Raw genomic sequence first — 5,304 nt, forward strand, 5'->3', positions numbered from 1 at the left:
AACAACATTCCAACCACACAGGCTTTTTCCCGATGTCATACCTTATAACTACCTCTCTTGGGAATTCTCATCATGTATCCCAAAAGGAATAAATACCTCAGAGCGTCCTAAAGCAAAAAGTAGCACACATGAGCTCCTCACACTCCCAGGAGGCCAGCACAGCGTGCACTGAGTCTGCAACAAATTCTGCTCAGTGAGAGTCTGCAAACAAAGGTTCAACTGATGAACTGAACTGATTGTAAAGGGAGGTTTTCTAAGCACAGAAGCACAACAAAGAACAAGCAAAAACAATTCTTAAAAAAAACCTGCAAGTTTTATTTAGCATATATGCGACTGATTTCCACCCTGTGGCTTCTCACTTTGATTCGCGTCTGTAGGTTCAGGAAGATGACAATGCACACTCTGCCTTCCCTGAGCCCCCCACAGCAGCTGAGCGCTGCTCCGTGCGCTCAGATCGTCAGGAACTGGATTGCCCGCATGGACTGGAACTGCTCTGCTGCAGATTCAGGAGAGAGGGGCTGGCTGAGGCGTCGTCCCAATTCCATTACTGTGTGACGAGAAGCGGTTTGTTCCCAACGGGTGCAACAATCCCCAGCTCGCTTCCATGGTGAGTACCGATGGCACACAAATGGCAGCCTGAGGAAATCGTGTTCTGGGCTCTAAGTGGTCGGGACAGGGTCTGATTTTTTGTTTTGCATCTGTATGATGATTAGTACGACAGGGCCCTGATCGATGACATGGCAGCACAGAATTAAAAACTCCTCAATAGGATTACATCGACTTCTAGGAAAAGACAAAAGCCTAGGACCCTTCTGAAATCTATTTTTAATGCGAAGCACACGGATTGTCACTATGCTGTGCCTTCCAGCTTTTCAAAGCAGCTTACCTCTGAAGACCAGAAAACATTTATTTCTACAGAAACAATGGGCAACCCCCAGGCTAATCTCAGCACTACTGTTTAATAGGGGATCTGCCAGCGTGCCAGTCCAGCTTCAAGTGTGCTTTATTTCAGTCTAACATCCCCTCAAAATTCTTCTCACATCTCCCAACCCTGACATCCATAAAGCTTCTCATCATTAGCAATTTCCAAGTAACATGGTATTTTTACAACATTCAAAAATGTCATGCTGGACTGTGCTAGAGAGTAATTTGCAAATATAAGCTTAGCAAAGTTTGAATTGACTTGTCCAGAGAAAAAACCTACAAGTGAACACCTACACCTGCCTACAAAGAGCTAACAAGCCCCTGGCAGCTGCCAGCATCAAAGCACAGCGGATGTTTCTAATACAAGGTAAGGATAACAATATCACCTTTTGTTCTCTCCAGCTTGTTTTCCCTGCAGTCATATTTTGCTTCTTATGATTTTTTTAGTCTCTGCATCTTCTTGGACAGCACCGAGCCCGACGACAAGGATACGAGAGTCTTTCCCTGCCGTAGGGAGAGAACCAGGAAAACAGTTAAAATAAGAACAGGGTAGTTTGAAATTCATACTTCCAATGAGAAGCAGCGCCTAACAAACAGAACAAAAGTAAACAAAGCATGGTACCTCCCTGGGGACAGAAGACTTACAAACTCTCCAGGATTTACAATTCTAGCGACCAACCCCTTCAGGACGGCAGCCAAGTGTCCCATGGGGTGGTGCTGCACCAAAGAACGATCTGAGAGGTTCCAAAGAGTGAAATGCACAATATTTTGCAAAGCCGTAAAATCTTGCAAAATAACAAAAATACAATAGATGTAAACTACAGGGTAAGAGTACAAGTGTTCACTTTAAGAGCTGGAACCATCCAGGTGAGCACCTGATAACTGGATCCTCACCAGAGTTTGAACCCTTCAGGACACAGAAGGGTTTTCCCCAGAAATTTCACAGACTGAGTTTTGATACAAGTATACTTGCCAGACCCTCAGAAACATCACCCATTCTCCAGGTGTCTGGAGAGAACTGCAAATGGCTCTCACGTAGTTTGAGCTAGTTCTGTAAGGGTCTCAGGGTGAATTTCACCAGATGCAACCAAACTGGGCAACTCCCAGTGGGACAGAAGGAACCCAAAGCTTGGGTTCGCAGAGCTGCAGCAAATACTGAGGAAACAAACATAACAGCGTAAAAAATAATAAACCATCCTTTTTTTTTCTCTTGCTTTTGTTTTTTTCTTATTCAGATCAGCATAGCAATTAAAGAGAAGGTGAAAAACTCACCATTACTGAACATTTCATCATCTGTAGGCTGAGCATCCTTAGCACAGAGGACTCCAAAGTTAAAATTCACCGATCCCTGGGAAATAAAACCAAATATTGTATGATAAACAATCAAACAGCAGACGTAAAAATTTGTTTCCTCTAAGAACTTTCGGGTACGTATGTACCTTTGCATACATCCAACACATTGGAACATACACTTTATACCATCTCCTAATAAGTAAAAATTTACCTTTAAACTTTGATAGTACAGCATAAAATTATGAACTTAAATTGGTGATCTGTTATTATTAAGTTGGTGCCTAAAGTTATTTCTGCTGTCAGGTTCAAAAAAACATTAATTTTTTTTGCTGGAATGAGCAATTGATTTCAAAGTCATCACAAGCCCACCAAAACACAAAGCAGTATTCACTGGATGGGTCTGTGAGCTAGAAGTAGTTAGGCTTGTACTTCCCTCTTGCTCTTCCAGAACCAATAAATCCTGTCAACAAAACCAGGATCTATAGCCCACTGCTGTGAAAGATTCTACAAGGATGATGGTTTGATTTGTGTTTAGAAGTTTTGATTTGAAATGGCCAGTTCAATGGATAAAGACAGTTTAGGTAGTATTACATTGCTATTATTATTATTTCTATTATTATTTTTACTATTACTACTGCTATTGTTATCATCTGCTACTGGAAGAAACAAACCAGTAGTACCTATACTTAATTACTTTTATTTCCAGGAAATAATAAAGAAAAAGAACCAAACCAAAAAAAGTCACTTCCTACCTTTTATATCAAGGGATGAAAAATTTCTCTTGGGCTCTTCTCCAATTTATCAAGACTCATAGCACTGAAAGGCAAACAAAACAGTGCTTTATAGAAGGGCAAGTGCACATTTCAAGGCTGAACCACCAACTGATTGCAGTGACAGCAGTTAAAACATGAATCCTTCCTAGAGCCTCTGTTAAATGGAATGTTCTGTGGAACTGCCGTTTCTTTCCCAAAACACTAACTTCCAACACTTCCTAATCATATTTTGTATTTTAAAACAAAAGAAGTTAGTGAGACTCTGTGCGGAGGTCAGGTTTAAATTTATTTCCTTCTAAAGCACAGAGCTCTGTTCCATCACCCTTCACTTCGGCTCTACACTGAATCGTGGTGAGCATTTGAGGAGTGCTCAATAACCAATTCTATTTCTCTCTTTTTCTAGCTCTCTCTATTCCTAAATCATTCCAGACAAGTCAAATGAAAAATGAAAAAAACAAGTTCAGCATCAAAGTCACACTTTTTCCCGTTGTCTGGTCAAGAACAGGCTCTAAATCCACTTACTGCTGCCTTCAACGATTCAGACTTGCAAAAGCATTCTTACATATTTTACAGGTTTATCATAAAACCCACAGAACGCAAGCTCTGAATTACAGGAAAAGGTACACAGGCAAATATCTAAAGGGATCACTTATTAGTAAATACATACCTTGGTACAGATCGCACTGAGAACCTTTCTGAGGGACTCTAAGGGACGCATGTTTTCTGAGCACCCTATAAACAAGAAAAGCTAGGATATATTACAGGACATCCCCACTTTTTCTACATATTCAAATAGGATTTTTAATAAAAACAATTCAGTTAAAAAAGAAGGAAGAAAACCAAGCTAATTTTACTCAGCTGTATTTACTGCCGATTTAGAGAAAAATGCCGGGCAGCGTCGGCCGTTGCGGCACACGTCGCGCCGGCAGCAGGGCCTGCCGGGAGTTGGAGTCTCGGGCTGGTAGCCACTCATGTGCCGCGATAGCCGTTGCGTCACACGCCGCGCCGGCAGCAGGGCCTGCCGGGAGTTGGAGTCTCGGGCTGACAGCCACGGCTCCGTCCCCCGCCACCGGGAGCTGCAGTCCCTCCCGGGCATCAAACGGGTCCTTCGCCCCAGGGCGGGGAAGGACCTGAGGCAGGACCGCTCCTCCCGAATGCCCTCTCTTTTCCCCTCCAACTCTTTTTGTTTTTTTAACGCTGTTTTTCACCCCTTTCCCTTCCCTTCCCTTCCCTTCTGCTCTCCTGCTTTCTTTCCTTTCCTTTCCTTTTTTTCCCCTTCCCTTTCCCTTTCCCTTTCTTTTTCTTGTATTTGTAATCTTGGTTTTCCTTCCTAGCTTTAGAATCAAAAAGCAGCAGTAGTAACTTTCAGGCTACCTGGGAGTAAAAAAAACCCCAAAACTATAATGATTGAAAGAAAACTATTTATTCCCTGGGAGCCTGAAATTTTCTACTGCTGCACATGACACAGAGCTTTTTATTCCTTCTTATATACAGTTGATATTTTATACTCGCTTTATACACCGCCCCCTGCCGTCTGCACCGGCGCTCTGCGCGCAGAGCGATGCGGCATCGTTCGGTTCTGTTTAAATAAACTCGGCTAAATTAGGCTTGGTTCGGCTTAGGTGTAAAATCGTTTCGGTTCGGCTTTTCGTCTAAATTCGGCTTTTCCGGCTCTTCGGCTGAACTCGGCCCGGTTGGGCTAAAGTCGGTCATATTCGGCTCTTTGTCTAAATGCGGCCAATGTCGGCTACAGTCGGCTATCGGTTACACTCGGCTATCATCGGCTCTTCGTCTCAAGTCGGCTGTGTTCAGCTACACTCGGCTCTTCGTCTCAAGTCGGCTGTGTTCGGCCACACTCGGCTCTTCGTCTCAAGTCGGCTGTGTTCGGCCACACTCGGCTCTTCGGTGAAACTCGGCTATTTTCGGCCACACTCGGCTCTTCGGTGAAACTCGGCTGTTGTCGGCTACACTCGGCTCTTCGGGGAAACTCGGCTATTTTCGCCCACACTCGGCTCTTCGGCTCTTCGGAACAATTCGGCCCGGCTCGGCTCCCTCAGGGCGGGAAAGCGGCTGTCAGAGGACCCCGGCACAGCGAGGCGTTTACCCACATGCCTGTCACAAACCCGCCGAAATACGCCCGCCCGCGGCGCCGCTGAGACCACAGCATGTGTCGGGTACACTTGAAACGTCACAGAAAATACCACCGGGGCCGCGCCGGGGTCGGTATTCCATGCAGGCAGTCCACTGACACCCACCCCGGTCCTCCACTTCCCCGCCCTTTTCGCCGCCCTGTTGAGAAGGTCAATTAAAAGTC

General features: G+C 44.7%; 1 long non-coding RNA gene across 2 annotated transcripts; it reads right to left on the bottom strand.

Annotated features, from left to right (window-relative positions):
- Positions 1-291: 291 nt before the first annotated feature.
- Positions 292-3,882, bottom strand: LOC132083738 (uncharacterized). 2 transcript variants are annotated; one of them, XR_009419979.1, is made up of 6 exons: positions 3,658-3,882; positions 2,970-3,033; positions 2,197-2,272; positions 1,918-2,079; positions 1,311-1,428; positions 292-725 (listed from the first exon to the last, which is right to left on the bottom strand). It is a non-coding gene; the product is annotated as an uncharacterized LOC132083738 (long non-coding RNA). The 2 variants fall into 2 exon arrangements; XR_009419978.1 differs by lacking the exon at positions 1,918-2,079.
- Between the last annotated feature and the right edge of the window lie 1,422 nt (positions 3,883-5,304).

The sequence above is a fragment of the Ammospiza nelsoni genome, chromosome 1, assembly GCF_027579445.1.
Source record: "Ammospiza nelsoni isolate bAmmNel1 chromosome 1, bAmmNel1.pri, whole genome shotgun sequence".
NCBI lineage: Eukaryota > Metazoa > Chordata > Aves > Passeriformes > Passerellidae > Ammospiza > Ammospiza nelsoni.